Below are 9,013 nucleotides of genomic sequence, written 5' to 3'. Positions count from 1 at the left end.
TAAAAAACAGCAGTAAATATTTAAAAACAATTTGTTATTAACGAGGAGTATATTTTATGAATAATAGTGAAAAACTTACAGAAGAAATAGAGAGAGTACTACAAAGTGGAGGAGGAAGTGCTCTATTTGATCGTGAAATAGTGGCAGTGCTTCTAGGAGCAGTTCATGACAGGAAGCAAGCACAAGATGTTACTAAAACTTTAATGGATAATTGTCCAGGAATAGGGGAAAAGCTTCACAATTACGTTTTTAATAATTCTCAGAAATGGCAGTGGTGATTTTGTGAACGTAGACGGCGAATCGCTAAAAAAATCAATCAAATGACAATTTTTGCTTGCTTCAAGTGAGATTCTATTGGTGTACGAAGTAAAACAGCTGTTAACGGTGTTGCTAAATATATCAATAAGGTCAAAAAATTCGCGGAATGTAGGTGAAAGAGGGTAGAACAAACTATAATATCATTTTTCTTGTTCAATGTACTCCTTCTTAACCTCGACACATTTTCCAAACCTCGGAATTTACTTAAACATTCCCTCAGAAAACTATCTTGCATATCAAACTTCCTTTTCTGTCGACTCAAACTTCTTCACTATCGCTCAAACACTAATTACTCCATTAACATCTACTAAAACATTCTCAAATCCCAATAATCTACCACAAAATCACACATTCTCACACCACAGCGAAAACCTCAAAACACAAATCATAAACTACAAAAATAACGCGTACATCCTTCCATAAAACTGTTTCTTCGTCTCGCACTAAATCCAATATATTCAAAAAATGAATCACTCACACCACAGCAAAAAATTCAGCGCACAAGTGCTACACTAAATCCAACATAATTAAAAAATGAATCACTCACGCCACAGCAAAAAACTCGAAACACAAATCATATACAAAAATAACGCATAGGGGAGAGTCGTGCAGTACCGACCAGCGAACTGTTAGGATAGTGACACTGATAGAATTAGTCACTATCCTGACGCACCAGGAGGATCCTTTGGCCGTTCGAAGACTCGAACGGGTTACTCATAAGGGTACAAACTCCAGGAAAAGCGAAGGGATAAAGGACAACGTCTCCACACGTTTCAGGCAATAGTTGGTTTCACCTCATCCCTCGCACGTCATAGTGAAAACGTCCTCTGCACGTAATTCCTGTATTATATTAATAAAAACTACTTTTACACACTAAGAAAACGTTCTTCGAGACACCTCTCTTTGCCGCGGCATAACAGTGCAGTACCGGCCAAAGCTAGATCTCGCTTACACTGTTAGTTGACTGCACTATTGATGGAAAAACAAATGAATACAGTCAACCCTCCTATAACGCGATTAATTCGTACCGCGTTATATGGAAACCGCGCTATAAGAAACTCAGATTTAACGTGCAAACTAGATTAATTCGTGCCGCGTTATATGGAAACCGCGCTATAAGAGACTCAGAATTAGTACGAATCAGATTGATTCGTACCGCGTTATATAGGAACCGCGTTGAGTGAAACTCGGAAGTAAGTAAAATCACTTGTTAATCAGTTTGATTCGTTCTGCGTTGAATGAAAATTGCATTCTCAGAGCGTCAAGTTACGGTGCATACGGTTGTGGAAAAACTTTTACAAACACAAAAGGCAAGATAATATGTTAAGTACAATAAAATTATTTTTATTTAATCGAAGAGTTCATACAAAGAAATGATAAAAAAAATCAAACTAAAACTAAACTAAAAAACTGTTTTTCAACAAAACCAAGAAAATTATGTAAAATTGTGTAACATAATTTCATGTGTATTGAACGCTCTTAACACTCATCCTCGCTTTCAAATATGAGTGGCCTAACTCTTCGTTTTTTAATGGGCCAAATGTCTTCCTCATCTGACAAATCTTCATGTTGATTTTCAATCTTAGCTTTTTTTTCTAACTGTACTAAAACCTCTCTATACGGAGCTAAGCAGTTTCTTAACTCTCTTTTAAACTTTGCGCTGCGCACCATTGAATGATCAGTTTGAGCGAAATGAAGTTCTAATTCTTTATCCAAATTTAGCCCTTTTTTCACATCATATAAATTGAGATTTGGCACCCATTAAAACAGAACACTGTGAACGATCTCGCATCGTTTCTTCGGCTTATAGGGGAATTCCCTGATAACTGAAATTGGAAAATGGTGACGTACCTTCACCAAAAAGAAGGGAATTCCCCGCTAATTTCAACTGTAAAAATTTAACACATAGATAAATTCATGCTATAGAGAATCTTCTTACACCAATTAGGAGGGCCGTCGCAATTTTGGCACCGCGTTATATGGAAACCGTGTTATAAGAGTACCGCGTTGTAGGAGGGTTGACTGTACTATAGCCCTGAGCAACGTATTCCGGGGACGTTCTTTTTCCTTCAGTATTACCAGAGTTCTAAGACGTTCAACGTTTACGCTGGTGTTCCGTACGACAAAAGTTATTTTTCATAGCTGCTATGGTCGGGCTCACGTGGAGTGTACGGAGTGTTACGAATCGCGATATGTTTGTTGCGAAACCGATAATTGTCCCTCTTTTTGAGTCAGACCATTTAAGGAATCTACTCGGGATAGGGGACTCAGGTAGTGCTCGAAAGATAGATCATTAACGTACAACAGTTTGCTGTTAAAACTATATATTTGTGAATGAACGTTGTGCAGAGCGCGAAATGTCTAGGCTTACTGATAGGAAAATTGTGCGTCGTGTCGTGTGGTGTTCGCTATTTTATAAACTACGTGTGTGCTGCGATTGGTGGTGTGAAAACTGTCGTAGGTGGTGGAAGTGTGTGGTGATTGGTTTTTTCGGTGTGTTTGGGGTGTGTCTGAAAATTGGTGATATCGAAGGTTTGTTTCATTGCTTAGGGCATGTGGTGTCCAGGTGTGAGAGTGGTCGAATTTTTGGTGTAATAAAGTAATTTGCCCATGCCGGCAAAGACCTCGCTTTTTAGAAGGTGCTGCCTATTGAAAATAGCGATGTTATTGTTCGGATAGTCGGTACGGCCGAACAACCCAAGCGGCGTCTAGTTCTATTCTAGTTTTAAACGATTTTTACTAACATTCTTTATTACTTAGACCTTCAAATCTACCAACTAAGTAGCTAACCGGTACTGTACGACAATTTTTCTTTCTCTGCATATTACAACTTTTTTATTTCTACCAATTTACTTAGACCTTCAAATCTACCAACTAAGTAGCTAACCGGTACTGTACGACAATTTTTCTTTCGCTGCATATTACAACTTTTTTATTACTACCAATTATTTACCTTTATGAGAAAATTTAAGAAAAACCATTTGTCCCCTTTTATTAAGTACCCTTTGTGCTACGAATTACTTGTCTGAAATTTCATTTTTACCTTATTTACCTTTATGAGAAAATTTAAGAAAAACCATTTGTCCCCTTTTATTAAGCACCCTTTGTGCTACGAATTACTTGTCTGAAATTTCATTTTTACTAACATTAGCCCAAGCTATAGTACAAAAACTTAGAGCGGCCGGTACTGCACGACTCTCCCCTAACTGCATCCTTCCACAAAACCTTTTTCCTCATACTACGCTAAATCGAATATAATCGAAAAATTAATCAGAGGAAGTAAAACACCGTAAACTCCCGATAACCAACGAAAAACCCACTAACTCTGTGAACGACGAAGAAGAAGAGAAAAAGCGAATAAAATAGCAATAAACGCGAGAATTCTTCGGCTATGCCAGGCAACGTGTATACTCCTGTGTCGAACACGATCGTCGAACGGCAAGCGAGATACATTTTTCAGATTAGAGGAGGATTGCTCGATAATGGTGAATACGTCTTTCGAGAGGGGGATGAGAAGCATTGACGTTCCCCGGAGAAATCTTTGAGCATATTTTCACGTCTCTTGTAAGGGTGTCTCTGCCGGATGCAGATAGCGGCAGCCGTGTCGCACAATATGTGGCCACGTATGGGAGCCGCACAATGTCCCTGATGGTAAAGGCCATCCAACCTGCACGATACGACGTAATACTGGCTTGGATAATATATTGCTGTACAAATGGCACGACGTCCCCCGCCACCCTAGCCTACCTGTATCCCCTTATCTCTGCTCGATTTTCTCTCGCGAGCTTTCCCGTCGTTTACGTCGGCGTTGCTCGTCTTGGGTCGTCTTACAGTTCTAAGCTGTGCACGTTGATCCGTCGCACTCGTAGTCGTTTCACAGTCGTTCGAATTTAACACCGTTTAGTTCATTTTCGTACCCCTTTCTGCGTACTTCCTTTAACAACTTTTCACGGTCTTGGGAAAATATCGTGAAATCGTTCGAAATCCCCATTTTTTTCGACATCCAGTGCCAATTAGAGCCAAAATATGTTTTTTGTTTTTGGGGAGAAATAAAATCACAATATCGAGGTTTTTCACACCAGATCATTTTTAATTAACGAAATACACTGTACGTTTCGAGAATAAAGATTTGTGGAAAAAATTTGAAATATTAAAGCTTGAAAAGGTTAAAAAAAAAATTGGATATGTAACCAAAGTTTTACACTGTACGTTTTCAAAATAAAAATTTTAAATGTTAAAGCTTGAAAAGGTTAAGAAAAAGTACGATATGAAACAAAAGTTTCTGGACTGTGAGTTTAATAACATACTGTGATAAAATGGGAGATGTAGAAAGGAAAACATGATACAGAATCGTGAGATACTATGCAAAATGTTTCAAATTAGAGAAGAAATGGCAAAGCTTAAGGCAAATAATTTTGCAATCTGAGTCTGAGAATTTTTATTACACGAGACACTGAAAAGCCAGAATGATTAATTTCACTTTTTGATATTCTTCTAATTTTAGTATAAAAACACATGCTTAGTGTTTAATTCTTCATAAATAAAAGAAATGTAATTTAATTTTACGGAGTTAGTCACTTTGGCTTCCGAGTGGCTCGTAATAATACCTACTGTATTTTGCTGAAATTAGGTGTTTTAGGGGTTGGGAAAAACCTGCGAATGCGGAGAGAATTTTTGAAGCAGATATGCGGGGATGTTGATGCCGCGAGAGCTGAGATCTTCGGTGGAGATCGTAGGTGGAGGAAGTTAATGAGGTAAGTGGGAGAACTGTGGGGGATGTGCAAGGGTTAATGAGATCAGTGTGATAAGGTTTGGGCGGCATCGTAAGCATAATTTTCCAATATTGTGCGGGGGCTTGTGTAATTTATAGGGAAGTTCTTGGGGATTTAACGAAATTTGTAATTAATATAACGAGATCAGCGAGATCGGTAAATGTATTATCAAGTATTAAAAAGTATATCTAATTTTATATTTCTCTTACCTATTTTTTTCTCTTGCACTTTCTCTCTGTGTATGTATACACTGTGTCCGGTAAATTGTAGTACAACTGAGAAGTAAGTCGTTATTTATTTTAAAAAATAAGTAAAAAATGTGATACTTTTATGTTAAAAAATTATTTTTTTCAGAAACTAAACAAGCAGTCAAAAAATTTTATTCCACAATTTTTACCATTTTTCCATAAAGGATCACCTTTTTGTCGATTATGCCACTATTTACTAGACACTCTGTATAAGAAATAAAATTACGTTCATCATTATGGTATTTTATAGAATTAGATACTGAAATAAATCAAGTACACTCTAGAGAAAGAAACTAGGGCTACAAAAACGTCTTTGATGAATCCACTTTTTTCTCCAACGAATCTAATTTCTACGTATTAATGTGACTTAATTAACCTACTTTTTCCTCCGCTCTGAAAAAACAGAGAAAAGGGAACGAAAATCGTACGTATTTGCTCGCATACGTATGTGAGCAAGAAAAAAAAAAAAAAAGGACAGAAATCCATTAATCATGTTTCCACGTTGTCTAAAACCGTTCAGAAGAAGTTTAGAAAATATCGATCAATCCGTATCGACGTTCCTATCGAAGATTTAACCGACTCTGAGCGTAGCGAGGAGTTAACGACACGTGACGAGGTGATATTGAAAATTCCGAAATAATTCAATGTTATTATTTTTTCATTCACGCTTCAATCGACACGTATTCTTTCAATTATCCGTAGAATAATGTAGGAAAATTACCGATCTAATCTAAGTAAACACGTTAATTATTTCCTGGATGTGACATTAACATACGCTTCTTGATAAATCGCAAATTACAATGATTTATAAATTATAAATCACGACATACTTGCACTGAAATTCAATAATACAATTTTCTTATCGATCAACGTCAAAATTACACGACAGCGATATATTTTCTTGCGTCAATAAATTTCGTAAACGTTCATACTTACGATCGATCGATCTGTAGATCGATCGAACGCAAGACCGGTCGACGAGCGAGCAGGAAACAATTTAAGCGAGAAAAGCAGAAATAAATGCGGGCACCGATTACCAGAAAATCATGTTGCCAATTGCGTGTCGCTGGATCGGACGTTACGATCGCAATCACGATCGGTTCGGCCCGACCATTGCTATTTCGCTTCTTATCCGCGGCCTGGCCAATGATAATGGTAAATAGGCGTGGCCTGCTCGAGATTTGTTATTACAATCACGTCTTCGACCACGCGATTAGAGTCGAATTGCGCGAGTCGCTTCTAATGCAGCCACGATTCTTGCGGAATCGAGCCTACAGGGCAGGCGATTTCCTTCCAACTCATCGTTGTCGCTTTTGCCTCTTTCTAGCCGCGGCCGTCTTTTTTGCCCATTTTCACCGCTACAGATCAAATTAGTTACTTTTTCCGCGCGTTGTTCTCGTTTCGCTTGCGATACGGCAACTTTTCTCCATGTTTGCACACTTTTCGCGGTGTTATGAAACTTTCAAACGGTAGCTTTATTCTGTGGAGTGAGAAAAGTGGAATTTTCAATGGGTAGGTTTGATTTGTGAATTTAAAAAAGTGAAATTTGGTAATTTGGAAATTTGGAAATTTTCACTTGGTAGACTTAATTTGCGACTTAAAATAAGTGAAATTTTCACTCGGTAGATTTAATTCGCATGTTGAAAAGAAGGGGAATTTTCAATCGGTAGTTTTACTTTGCGAATTTAAAAAAGTGAAATTTGGTAATTTGGAAATTTGGAAATTTTCACTTGGTAGTCTTAATTTGCGAATTAAAATAAGTGAAATTTTCACTCGGTAGATTTAATTTGTGGATTTAGAAAAAAGCGAAATTTTCACTCGGTAGTTTTAATTTGCGAAATAAAAAAAGTGAAATTTCGAAATTTGTAAATTTTCATTTGGCAGCTTTTATTTGCGAATTAAGATAAGTGAAATTTTCACTCGGTAGCTTTAATTTGTGAATTTAGAAAAAAGCGAAATTTTCACTCGGTAGTTTTAATTTGCGAAATAAAAAAAGTGAAATTTCGAAATTTGTAAATTTTCATTTGGCAGCTTTTATTTGCGAATTAAGATAAGTGAAATTTTCACTCGGTAGCTTTAATTTGTGAATTTAGAAAAAAGCGAAATTTTCACTCGGTAGTTTTAATTTGCGAAATAAAAAAAGTGAAATTTCGAAATTTGTAAATTTTCATTTGGCAGCTTTTATTTGCGAATTAAGATAAGTGAAATTTTCACTCGGTAGCTTTAATTTGTGAATTTAGAAAAAAGCGAAATTTTCACTCGGTAGTTTTAATTTGCGAAATAAAAAAAGTGAAATTTCGAAATTTGTAAATTTTCATTTGGCAGCTTTTATTTGCGAATTAAGATAAGTGAAATTTTCACTCGGTAGCTTTAATTTGTGAATTTAGAAAAAAGCGAAATTTTCACTCGGTAGTTTTAATTTGCGAAATAAAAAAAGTGAAATCCCGAAATTTGTAAATTTTCATTTGGTAGCTTTAATTTGCGAATTAAAATAAGTGCAATTTTCACTCGGTAGCTTTAATTTGTGAATTAAAAAAAAAGCGAAATTTTCACTCGGTAGCTCTAATTTGCGAATTAAAAAAAGTGAAATTTGGTAATTTGAAAATTTGGAAATTTGAATATTTTCAGTTGGTAGCTTTAATTTGCGATTTGAAAAAAGAGAAATTTTCAATCGGTAGTTTTACTTTGTGAATCTTAAAAAGTTAAATTTTCAATCGGTGTCTTTACTTTGTAAGTTAAAACAGTGCGAATTTTGGTCTTCTTTCATTAAAATCGTCGACTCTAAAAACACTTCTACTTTAATAATTTTCTTATTTCACTTTCCCACTGTTTCACTCAAACAATATCAATTCTCTCAGATACCTTCTCCCTCTATAACCACAAAATATACGATGGAACATGTTGAAAGCGTGAAAAAGTTATCCGTTCAATATTTCAATTCTCACTCCTTATTGCTAACAGCTTGAAGTCGCAACATAAAGCGAGCCACAATAAATACTAAAAAAAAAAAATCACAAAATAACTTTCAACTTTGACTGGTTGGAAAGTCAACAATATTCTGTTTCCGGCGAATGAAAAATGAACATCGAATAAAGATATAATATCACTGTCGGATCACTGCCATCCTCGACGAACAGCGGACAGCTCACAATAATTTGTCATTTACAGGTATAAGCGGCGCAATCATCTAATAAATTACGAAGCTATTGCTTTACGATCTTCGTGAACTAACGCGAGCCATGAAGAGAAGGCCGGCTGCGTCGCTCGTAGGTGTCATTCATTATCATCGTTACTCGTCGGGGCTTATTCTCGTCCGCGGCGATGATATATCGCGGGATGCACTTAAAAGACACGATCGTTTGAAAAGTTTTCAGCGAAACAGTGTCGATTCACCGACGGATAATCCTGTCGCGTCGTAAAAAGTCTCGCGTTGGATCGTAACCGTGTTCGATTTATAAACCATAAAACGTGTGTTCTATTATGAATACCAGGGAGAAAAAGAGAAGTGAAGAAAAAAAGATGGAAAGAAAGAACGAATGTAACGGGAACGTGGAACGTATATCTGTTTCATTTACATTTCACTGTCTATCGATTAGTTGAACGGCAAGGATCGAACATTTCCAGTCGTTAAAACGATTCTGTGAAATAGCTGTGGAGTATAGATTGTTATTTGTA

The sequence above is a fragment of the Habropoda laboriosa genome, unplaced genomic scaffold, assembly GCF_001263275.1.
Source record: "Habropoda laboriosa isolate 0110345459 unplaced genomic scaffold, ASM126327v1 scaffold59, whole genome shotgun sequence".
Lineage (NCBI taxonomy): Eukaryota > Metazoa > Arthropoda > Insecta > Hymenoptera > Apidae > Habropoda > Habropoda laboriosa.
This window is presented reverse-complemented; position numbering follows the sequence as displayed.